Below are 12,741 nucleotides of genomic sequence, written 5' to 3'. Positions count from 1 at the left end.
TGCTAACATCTATGTGCAGCTCAAACATTTCCCTCCAAAAACATTCAAAGATGGTAAAGAATAAATGTGCGTACAAATTTCCTGTTGTTGTTTGTACCACTTATAATTAATGATGTTGTACAAATTGTCAAGGAGCTAAGTGTTATATCTATTTTGACAAACATACACTTACTAAGTATTTTGGTTTACTTGTCTGAAATTTAAAATGTGAGGTTTATTTGTTAATTTTTTTTGGTTGGCTGCTTGTCCTGCCCTTTGCCTTTAGCACTGTCATGTTGGCGTGCTCTGGTGGAGCGTCTTGGTGGTGATGACACTGGCTTGATATTTGGAGTAGTCGTACCAGAACTGCTGCTTGTTTGCTGTTGGTGCATGGATCTGAGTGTTTCATTGAGGTTAGTGAGGGTGGCATTGAGTTCACGTGTAGCAGCATTTTGATTGTCTACAATTCGGAATAAAGTTTCATTTATCTTTTGATTGTTTTGAAAAATGTTCATATAGCTTTGCTGTTGTATGTGCTGTTCTTCCATTAGTCTGTGCTGTTCTTCCATTATGCGCTGTAAGTTGCCCATGACCTGTGTAATGTCTGCACGCATGAGTTCCATGGTATTGCCAATTCTTGTGGTTTGTTCATTTTGTCTACTCATATTTCTGTTTAATCTTCTGAGGTGACATGGTAGGCTTGCAAACATTTGTGTCTGCCTACGCAGGCAATCTTCATTAGTGGCCTGCTGTCTAGCCCAAATGTTCCAAAACAGGTGATCAGGGCCTTGTGTTACTGGTGTTGTTGGGCTGTGTTGTGGTGGTGTACTCACAGGTGCTGGGGGGCTGATTCCTTGGCTTAATGGCTGCATTTCTAACATGATTGTCTCATCCATGTCACTGTGTTGCTGTTGTTGCGGAGGGATGCTGTTACCAGGACTAGAAGCTGTAATTGTAAAAAAATATCCGTTAGTTATCCATATGTTTGAAAAATTATAACAAATCACTAAACATGGAACACATGTCATTGACTGTTGCTTTCAACTATCCTGCCTAGCAACGTCATCACTCATAACGTAAAAACATACATATGCCTGTTTGTGGCTAATGTGTCTGGTTACTTCATTGTGAAAGCAAACACATTATTTTTATTGTAGATCAGACATACTCCACCATAAAACCTCATTGTAATCCATAATGTGTTACCTTATAGTCTTTCAAAAACAAACATAGTAATGTTTTTATATGTATTTGGCAATGTTAGGTCAAACACACATGTGGAAATTTGTGAGACAACCTTACTATTTCACAAAATTACACATGAGTTTCTGTTGCAGCATCTTACACACAATGTGCTACTGCATGGCTGAAGTGGACATACATATATTTACAGGATGTGGACAAGGCCATTTTGCTAGGATTCCATTTCATGTTTTATTGACTTCGGTAAGTATATCATATTTTGATGTGTTTTGACTTAATGCGTTTAAGTGAAAGTTTTATTACGATCTGAAATTTATTCAATTTTTTTCAGTTTGATACTCACAATCAAGATGAGGGGAGTGTGGTTCTCGTCTTGGAGGTGTGTCCAAAATTTGGAGCGGGGGGACCGAACATACTGTCGATAATCTTCGTGGCGGGGTAGCCTGCTGTGTTTGGCCCTGGACATCAGACCTTGCTTTCTTTGCTGCCACATGTTTTTTTTGGTGGTGTGTTACAGAAGTCCCACTTCTGCTGCTCCAGACTTCTTTTGATGGACCTAGTATTGAAAGTTAAATTTTGTTAAGGCCATTCCTTTACAAACATACCCTATACTACAATGGACACTTTACCTGCTTCCGCAGCGTCATCATCATCAGATGTCATGGGAGTGACTGTAGGACGACCAATACTGCTTTTTTCCAACACTGTAAAACCAAAATAAGAAATCATGTAATCATGCTATTGTTGATACATCCACCCATTATGCTTATAAACATTAATTCATTAAAAAATGCTTGTTTTTTTATTTAAAAAACATAAGGACCGTAAACCAAAAAACCACTACATAAAACAATAAAGATTGTCCAATACCCATATGCACTATGGAAAGTGCAACACAGGAAAACATGTACAGGACATAGACATAGGACACAAGTCAAAATACATACACTAACAAACAAAAACACACACATCTTAATTTTGTAATGAAAGGAAAAATATTACATATGCAATATAGAAATTGCTCTGTGATTTGGCACTCGAAACACACATTACCACTATATGAGGCAACCAAAAATAAAACCTCAGAAAAAAAAAATTAGACTGCAGTGTTGTGTCAGGGTACAAATACAGACTCAAACTGAACAAACAAATAGTGGGTTTTTTATAAAAATGATTACATTCAGTAATAATGACATTACACGTGTAAGTGGTTTCCAAACCACTTTCCACTACTCCAGCCTCTAACATGACAACCACTGTTTTATCAACATTGCACATGGATAACCTAAATATAAAACATAGTCCAAATTAAAAACTTAAAAATGTGCAAAAAGAATACATTATTGCTGGACAATTCAATGACACACCAAGTCCAAACTACACATGGAAAATATAGCGTTAAAAAACACATGACATACAATAAAGTAAGATGTTACATTGGCTTTTGCAGAAAACATTACCAAAAACAATGTATTTGCTGACACACACTTGAAGATGGGAGTAATATGCAATGTCACATGACACACATTTGAAAAAAATTAAAACAAAAAAAACAAACCCATAGAATGTTAATGCAAATACACATGCTCACCATTCTTCCTGGGCCTATCTGAATCCCGGACATGGGTTGCAGAGACTACTTCAGGAGGTATTACACTCCGCATGGGCTCCTCATACTCCAGATATCTTGCAATATAGGGCTGCCCACCACCGTTTTTTTTAGCCGACTTCGCCTCCTTGGCCATTTTGGACTTGACACGTCGCTTTATGTCATAGTACCATTTGCGGCACGTGTCCTCCATCCGCTTGAGCACCCCCTCACTATTGACAGCAGCAACAACTTTCGCCCACAACACCGTCTTCTTCCGTGTTGGCACCTTGGCGGACTCCGGCCCAAATAGCTGCCGCTGATACTTCATCAGCTCCCGCACCAATGCCACATTTTCTGCATAACTAAACTTGACATTCCGCCCAGTATTAGTAGTGGTGCGTGGCTGCGGAGCACTCTGACTGTCACTATCACTGTCACTTGAGGCTGCTGCAGCAATCTCACCCACCTCCTCCACCTCACTAACCTCACTCACACTCACCTTCTCCACCTGACCGACCTCCTCCCCCTCACTCACACCCTCCACCTCACCCACCTCTGAGTCACACATAATTGTGTGTCTAAACACTTAACACAGAAAAATAAAAAAGACAAACAACCCACTCCTCCACTATCACTGCACAAATCACACACACACACACACACACACACACACACACTGACAAGGGACTATAAAAAAAAATACTTGGACCAAAAATTAGACAAAACCACAAAAAACAAGACTACAAGAATGACAAGACTACTTTCAAACACAATACTACACTCAAAAATCGCCCAAAAAACTCCTCACCAAACCAACTACTCACCAACCTCCACAGCACAACCTCCCTCCTCACCACTAACTAAACCCACGAGGTGCGGACGGTTTGGGGCGTATTTATATGGTTGCGCACAGACACTCCTACCATCTGAAACACAACCAATCACGAACAGGGATGAAAAACGAAACTAAAAGTGAAAATGTGGCCGCGGGAAAAAAAAAACCCTGCCGCATTTAACTTAAAAAAAACAACCCAGCAAAAACAACAAAAACACGTACGCAAACGACAATGACGGCCGTAAATGTGCCCAAAAAAAAACGACTGGCATCGACATCGGAAAACACGAAAACAATAAACTCGAATGCTTAGTAACTTGGCGCATATAGTTTCAAAAAGTTGCATGAAAATACACCCGATACAAGACGAGTTTAAACACTACACAAACCGACACAAACACGAATATTAGTAAATATTGGCCTAGGTCTCTCTGCACACAGCTATAAATGAATACCAATCAAATGCAATAAATAGCCTTCCTCCACTGTTTCCCACATTATCCTTAACCTCCAAATTATCACAGCGTTAATTGAACAGTCCCAACACTCCACTTTAAATTAGTTAAGTAGCTCTCACCATCAAATACATTGCCCCATCCATAAATGAATACAGCATCATTAAGGGTCAAATTTCCTAATTATTAGGTTTTAGATCCAATAATTAGAATTTCTTATTTCCACTATTTGCTGCAATAAGAAATGAACATTCGCAGGAATATACTGACAATCACATGTCGGGAGAGGGGTTCAGAATGGAGCCCGTCCTTAGTTTGTGAAAAGAAGTGAAATGATCGTAAAAGCAATAATTTCCCTTCTATATTGGGACCCTGGGCCGTCTTCTGACCACGCAGGGGTCATTGCGGCGGAGTTTTACTGGGGAACCCCTTCCCAGTCATTTTTGCAAACTAACCCATGGCTACTATAGGGTATCACCATCTGGAGACTGCATTGTCCTTTCACGGCCAAGCGCCGGAATGATAAATCTGCCAGCATTGCAGCCTCCATAGAAATATATAGTGGCTGCATTAATGCTTACCTCCCAACCATTAAAGCTTACCTCCCAACCATCCTGTATTCGGGCTCTGTCCCACCGTCCCACCCGTGGGCTGCAGATGCTGTGCGGATGTGCTGGGCATGTATTTACTGGAGAAGAGATTTTTTAATGTAGGGAAGTATGAATATATTTGAGATCTACCTGACACCACACTTACCTCCCCCCCATACAACACTGTAGATGCAGACTCTTCTGTCTTCGGGGGACATATACTAAGCAGTGATAAGAGCGGAGAAGTGAGCCAATGAAGAAGTGCCCATGGCAACCAATCAGCACTGAAGTAACATCTATAATTTGCATACTATAAAATTATACAGAGCTGCTGATTGGTTGATAGGGAAACTTCTCCACTGGCTCACTTCTCCGCTCTTATCACTGCTTAGTAAATGTCCCTTTTCTTCCCTTGCTGACAAGTCACATGTGACATGAAAGATGGAGGGATGTACTGTATCTCGACAGTCTGGAGGCAGCATACAGCTAAACCCTGCTGAGCCATCAGAAAGCATAACATGCCCTGGTCAAGGAAAGGGATGGTCGGGTTTTTACGCAAGTGGGAACCCTCATAGTGTGCATATTGGAAGAAAGATACAGGTAGGATTTTCCATTAAGACTCCTGGTGGAGAGGTGTGTGGCTTAACTGTGACCATTCAGGACCCCGAAGGGTGAAAACAAAAAAGTTGCACCTTCCCTCAAATATCAGCCCATACCCATGCTGACATACCTACTCCATAAGAAAACTTATACTCCATGTTAATTATAAGAGTTTATCAAAATTATTTTGACCATCAGTATTCTCAGCACTAGGAGTGTGCACCTGCATTCTTCTTTTTCCTGTGTTGTGCTAGAAGCCTCAGCATGGTAGCACGTCTTATGTTTAAAAATAGGGTGTGTAGTCCAATTCCCCCCCTTTTTCATTCTTAAATGTGATAAGTAGCCAACCCAGTTGTGCTAAGCATAGGCTGATGTAACTACATAGCACAAATCGTGTGCTATTGGCCAATATATTGTTACATACGGTAGGCATAATTCCCTCATGTTGACTTTAATAAACCCAGGCCAGGTTGGATTTATACCCACCCATGAAGTATGTAGACAACTCTGCTAGAATATTCTGATGGAGGCAACTTTATACAAATCCAGGGGTATAACTAGAACTTTGTGAGCCCCATAGCAGAATGCCATTGTCACTACAATGCCCCTTAGGGGATCAGGAGAGAGAGTGAGAGGAGACTAAGAGGGTGTTGTAACCTGCAGAACTGCAATACAAATGCAATGACAAAACATATATTTTCAATCATGAATATGTCACATACAGTACACTGTAACACCTTTTACTCTTCTTGAAAGATGCATGTCAGTTTCCATGAATGTCACCCGGAGAGTTGTGTTATTAACACACACATTTCCAGTGCACATAGGAAACATATTATTTAAAACGTTTAAAAGTCCAGATCTACTGTAGAATAACTGACGTGTCAGAGCCTGAGGTGGGATAGACATTCTGGGGCCTGATTCAGGTATGCACACAAATCAGCCTGCGTATGGATCTCATGGTCTTTATCACACCATACATGCACTAGGGCCTCCATATGTACAACTTAGGCCAATTACAGGCGATTTGGAGACATATGCATCTCAGCTTGTGATTTTGTGGGTGTCACTGGACTGCAACAGGGCATTTGGACATACTGTAGAAGTGTTTAATGGGCGTGTTGACAGAATTACGGCCTACGAAGATGTGAGAGTATGCAGAGATGTGGCCGCTTTCAGTTGCATCACCTGCACTAAGTATAAGGCAGGGGCAAATGCGAGCTGCTGCTGATGATGATGATAATTACTTTCTCCAGCGGATGGATGGGGGTAGTGTGGTCCTACAGATTCTGCCAACTGAATGTGTAAAGCAGCTGGTTATATGTATGTATGTGTATATATACATTATATATATATATATATATATATAGCTATATATATATATATATATATATATATATAATATACAGGTTGAGTATCCCATATCCAAAATGCTTGGGACCAGAAGTATTTTGGATATCGGAATTTTCTGTATTTTGGAATAATTGCATACTATAATGAGATAGCATGGCGATGGGACCCAAATCTAGGCATAGAATGCATTTGTTTCATATACACCTTGGCCCTCATTCCGAGTTGTTCGCTCGTTCTTTTTCATCGCATCGCAGTGAAAATCCGCTTAGTACGCATGCGCAAAGTTCGCACTGCGACTGCGCCAAGTAACTTTACTATGAAGAAAGTATTTTTACTCACGGCTTTTTCTTCGCTCCGGCGATCGTAATGTGATTGACAGGAAATGGGTGTTACTGGGCGGAAACACGGTGTTTCAGGGGCGTGTGGCTGAAAACGCTACCGTTTCCGGAAAAAACGCAGGAGTGGCCGGAGAAACGGTGGGAGTGCCTGGGCGAACGCTGGGTGTGTTTGTGACGTCAACCAGGAACGACAAGCACTGAACTGATCGCACAGGCAGAGTAAGTCTGGAGCTACTCAGAAACTGCTAAGTAGTTAGTAATCGCAATATTGCGAATACATCGGTCGCAATTTTAAGAAGCTAAGATTCACTCCCAGTAGGCGGCGGCTTAGCGTGTGTAACTGCTAAATTCGCCTTGCGACCGATCAACTCGGAATGAGGGCCCTTATACACACAGCCTGAACGTAATTGTATCCAATATTTTGAATAACTTTGTGCATTAAACAAAGTTTGTGTAAATACACACTATTCATTTATGTTTCATATACACCTTATACACACAGCCTAAAGGTAATTTAATACAATATTTTTAATAACTGTGTACTAAACAAAGTTTGTGTACATTGAGCCATCAGAAAACAAAGGTTTCACTATCTCACTCTCACTCAAAAAATTCCGTATTTAGGAATATTCCGTATTTCGGAATATTTGGATATGGGATACTAAACCTGTTTATATATATATATATATATATATACTTATCATATATATGTGCTTAGCACAGCTGGGTTGGGTCCGTAACTATTGAGACTCCCACCGGCTGCGGCACATTTCTGGTGATGTGCATACTAAGAAGCACTATTGGCGCACCATTGGATGCTCACCTGCTCTATGGCAGGCACAGAATGTACGACTGACCATGGTCTTTTAGACGCAGTCTCTGACACTGACATGCCTGAGACATGGATCGCCATGTAATTTCATTCTGTACCTTTGTCCTGTATCCATTGCAACATGCGCTTTGCGGCCTGGACGCATACGCACAGGGCAACCATTGGCAAGTTGCTCCTGATGGCTTCCCTGGGTCCACTTCTAAATTATCTTGGAAATCATTCATCATTGCAAAAATAGTGATTACTGGGAATGTCATCAAGTAAGAGGGCACTCAGGACTTGAAATGTTTCTCGCTATATTAACAAGCGCTGGAAAATGCAATGAGACAATCAGTTCCTCCTGTGGAATCCTTGCCATTCGAGGATCTAAAAATAATAATGGAGAGAAATAAAACCGCAAGGTGCTCATGGTGTAGCTACAGTAAGTAAACCTCTTAATGAGAAATTTAAGAGCTATAATACCGTAGGCATAATAAGAAAAGGCTAGGCTTATCTGACGTCTTTCAATTCAACCAGCAATGGACCACCCATTGATGAAATGGGGTCACTGGTATCTTCAAGCAACTGTAATCAAAGCCCAACATCAACAAACATGTATGGTACCCCAGGTATATGTATGAGCACACAAGTAAAGTTTAGATGGGTTCTTATTGAATTGGCTGGAATTTATTGCATACTAATCTTAGGACCCGATTCAGCATGGGTCAGAGGCGGAACTACCGCCAGTGCATCCAGTGCATTGCACTGGGGCCCGCCTCTGTCCAGGGGCCCAAAGCATGTAATGAGTCAAACTGACTCATTTCATGCCGCTGTGCGCTGCGGGCAACCGCTGTCCGCAGCGCACAGCCGCCCAGAGAGGAGAGGAGCAGCGGTACGGGGGAAGGAGGTGGAGAAGGGAGCCGCAGCAGCGCTTTGTTACTGGTTGAGGCGCTGCTGATGCTGCACCTCTGCTTCACTATAGGCTGTCTTCCGAGAATAGCCCATAGTGAAGCAGAGGGGCAGCAGCAGCAGCGCCTCCACCAATAACACAGCGCTGCTGCGGTTCCCTCCTCCACCTCCCTCCTCCTCGGGAATCGTGAGTGACCAGAAGCTGCACCGAGGAGCCTGAGCCAGGGGAGAGGGTAAGTATAATACTTCTTTCTTTCTTTCTTTCTTTCTTTCTTTCTTTCTTTCTTTCTTTCTTTCTTTCTTTCTTTCTTTCTTTCTTTCTTTCTTTCTTTCGACTGCCTGCCGCAATGTGTAAAAAGAGGGAATCTGCCTGCCGCAATGTGTAAAAAGGGGGGATCTGCCTGCCGCAATGTGTAAAAAGGGGGGATCTGCCTGCCGCAATGTGTAAAAAGGGGGGATCTGCCTGCCGCAATGTGTAAAAATGGGGAATCTGCCTGCCGCAATGTGTAAAAATGGGGAATCTGCCTGCCGCAATGTGTAAAAATGGGGAATCTGCCTGCCGCAATGTGTAAAAAGGGGGAATCTGCCTGCCGCAATGTGTAAAAATGGGGAATCTGCCTGCCGCAATGTGTAAAAATGGGGAATCTGCCTGCCGCAATGTGTAAAAAGGGGGAATCTGCCTGCCGCAATGTGTAAAAAGGGGGAATCTGCCTGCCGCAATGTGTAAAAATGGGGAATCTGCCTGCCGCAATGTGTAAAAATGGGGAATCTGCCTGCCGCAATGTGTAAAAATGGGGAATCTGCTTGCCACAATGTGTAAAAAGGGGGACGCTGTCTGCCGTAATGTGTAAAAAGGGCACGCTGTCTGCCGTTATGTGTAAAAAGGGGACGCTGTCTGCCGTTATGTGTAAAAAGGGGACGCTGTCTGCCGTTATGTGTAAAAAGGGGACGCTGTCTGCCGTTATGTGTAAAAAGTGTACGCTGTCTGCCGCTATGTTTAACAAGGGCACGCTGTCTGCCGTTATGTGTAAAAAGTGTACGCTGTCTGCCGCTATGTGTAACAAGGGCACGCTGTCTGCCGCTATGTGTAACAAGGGCCCGCTGTGTGCCGTTATGTGTAAAAAGGGGACGCTGTCTGCCGTTATGTGTAAAAAGTGCACGCTGTCTGCCGTTATGTGTAAAAAGTGCACGCTGTCTGCCGTAATGTGTAAAAAGGGGGACGTTGTCTGCCGTAATGTGTAAAAATTGGACGCTGTCTGCCGTAATGTATAAAAAGAGGAATCTGTCCGCCGTAAGGTGTAAAAGGGTCTCTACCTGGTGTAGTGGTGCTACTGTGCGGCGTAATTTGAACAATGGAGACTACTGTGCACCGTTTTATGAATTGGTATTATTTTGTGGCCACACCCCTTCCCCACGAAGCCACGCCACTATGTATTTTTGCGCGCGCCTAAGGCGCGCACTGCCCCTGTTTTGCATGCAGGGGTGGGGCTCCGATGCCGTTTCTTGCACACAGTGCTAAAATGTCTAGTTACGGCACTGTTGCTAGGTATCCCTTTCTCTGGCCCTGAGCAGGTCCCCCTCACCAGATCCTCTCCAGGGGTGAGGGGGTGGACTTGGTTGGGATGGGAGGGGGGCCCAAAGCATTTTGTCGCACCTGGGCCCACCGCTCGCTAGTTCCGCCACTGGCATGGGTTGTAGTTGTGCGACAAATGGCACAACTACAACCCTTTTCTCTAACATGGGGGGGTGATGCCCAGCACATGGCAAGTCTGCCCCGCATGCCGGGTCTGGCCCCCCCGCTAACCTGCGATCGCATCGCTATACAGCAATGCGCTCGCATGATATGGTTTGCCCCCTGCCTATGCAGCCTAGCTGCGAAGGCAGTTGGCGGGCATTGATCTTTTGGGTCGCATGCGGCTGCATGTGATTTCAGGACCGCGCCCCCCCCCAATTGGTGCAGTGATGCCCACAAAATGCAGCGTCGCCGCCCCGTCACCGCCTCCCCACGGGATCAGTACAAAATCCCACCGGACGGGATCCCGGCGGTCGGAATCCCGACTGGCACAATCCCAACAGGGGGGCGAGCGCAACTCAGCCCCGCTAATTTATTCTCCCTCTATGGGTGTCGTGGACACCCACAGAGGGAGAATATGTCAGGATTGTGCTGGTCGGGATTCCGGTGTCAGTATTCCGACCGCTGGGATTCCGTCCGGCGGGATCTTGACCGCATCCCCTCCCCACCTGCTCTTAAAGTACAATTGCAGTTTCAGACCTTGCGCGTGCGTGCATCTCTATGTGCAGACGTGCGGAAATCAAATAGCGATTTCCGCTCTTCTGCGGGGTTTGCTGAATTAGCCCCTTAGTATTTATTACCTGACTTGCATGTGCCGCATTGTTAACTTCCCTCACAGTGAATAAATGAATGCAGTATAACAAATTGCAAGTACAATTATCTCTGAGGCTTGTATCTGCTGCACCATCACATTTTTGCCCTGACTATATATGGTAATTATAGCCCCAGGTGACTGATATATGATGAGCTTCTTGTTCCATAATTCAAGCAAGCATTTCCTTTATGCCACCAGTGCATGCTCCGACTAGTACTGACTGTAGAGACATTTCCAGCAGCCTTATCAGTTTTATTTACAAGATGTTAATCTAGTATGTGTACAGTGTTACCCGCCATCAGATTTATTAATAGTCAGTAAAAGCGCAGGGAAATATTCATCTGTCAGTAAGAAAAATGTAGAGGAGAGTGAAAATCTGACACCTCCCTGATACTACTACTATGCTGCATTCTGAATTATCAGCCCGGTGCTTTTTAGACCCTGTAGGTTTATAAATCTTTTACCTCTCATACCCATTATGAAGCTGTTTCACTTTGGGGAAACTTTGATTTACACAAATGAATATGATGGTAGAAAGCTCTGTCCATGCATTTTTATTAAGCAGGTAGTAATTTTTTTTTCAAAGTTTGGCAATCGTGAGTGTGGGTGACAAGAGTGAAGAGGTTAAACAAACTAAGGGGGAATTCAAATGTTTGAAAAGTCGGTTGGGTGTCTGTTTTTTCCTATCTAATAGACAGGAAAAAACAGACACCCAACTGACTTTTCAAACAATTGAATTCCACCCTATGAGTGCAGTTTGAGCTAATGACCCATCAGCTACAGTATTTAGGCACAATTAAGTTGCTGATGTGGCATAAAGTGGTAAGATACTAATTACTTAGCAGTAGTATATGAACTCTTTGCATGTCAGTAAATGATTAGAATTGCATGACCAGATTACTTTGATGGCGGACGGCCAGGGACAGGCTGTGAAGCCAGGATTTTCTAGTAATTTTGTAGCAGCTGTGATCTCCAAGAGTTGGGATCTTCCTCTAACTCAGGTTATAGGTGCAGCTATAAGGCTAATAGAAATTAACCACCTGGAGGAGAATAATGGGATATATAGGGCCAGAGTGATTTTCCAGGCAGGATCTATACATGGACCGATCAACAGATATCCTTAATCCAGTTACTGACATTGTGTAAATAAGTAACCCCCCCCCCCCCCCTCCCTGCGTGCGCTACTGGTAGTGTCAGACTTTGCTTTCGTAGGAACATGGGTGATCCTTAAATCGATGATAAAATGAGATGCTCATAAGGCCACTCGCTGATGCACACTTCAGTAGATCCCTTTCTTTGCTTCACTATATTTGTCAAATTACTGTAACATACCTCCCAATATTTACACATGCCAAATCGGGATAACAAAGCCTCGCCCCTAATTTGCCTAAATTCTACCCTGATCTACCCTAATTCTATCCCAAAATGCCCATCAACATCCACTTTTGGTTGAAACACTGCCCATTTTGAGGTCAACAAATCGAGACTGAGCCACCAAAACTGAGACCAATGGGAGCTAAGTTGTGATATAATGCATAGCTCATTCTGGTGGCAACAGCACAGAGGTAATTCTGGCAGCTAGTACACAATAAGGTGCTCACTGTGGGTGACTAGTATAAAATACTGAACCCATTGTACTGGCTAGTGCACAAGGATGAGCTGACTGTGGTGGCTAGTTCACAAAACTGAG

Source organism: Pseudophryne corroboree, chromosome 8, assembly GCF_028390025.1.
Source record: "Pseudophryne corroboree isolate aPseCor3 chromosome 8, aPseCor3.hap2, whole genome shotgun sequence".
Classification (NCBI taxonomy): domain Eukaryota; kingdom Metazoa; phylum Chordata; class Amphibia; order Anura; family Myobatrachidae; genus Pseudophryne; species Pseudophryne corroboree.
Note: the sequence above shows the minus strand (reverse complement) of the source record.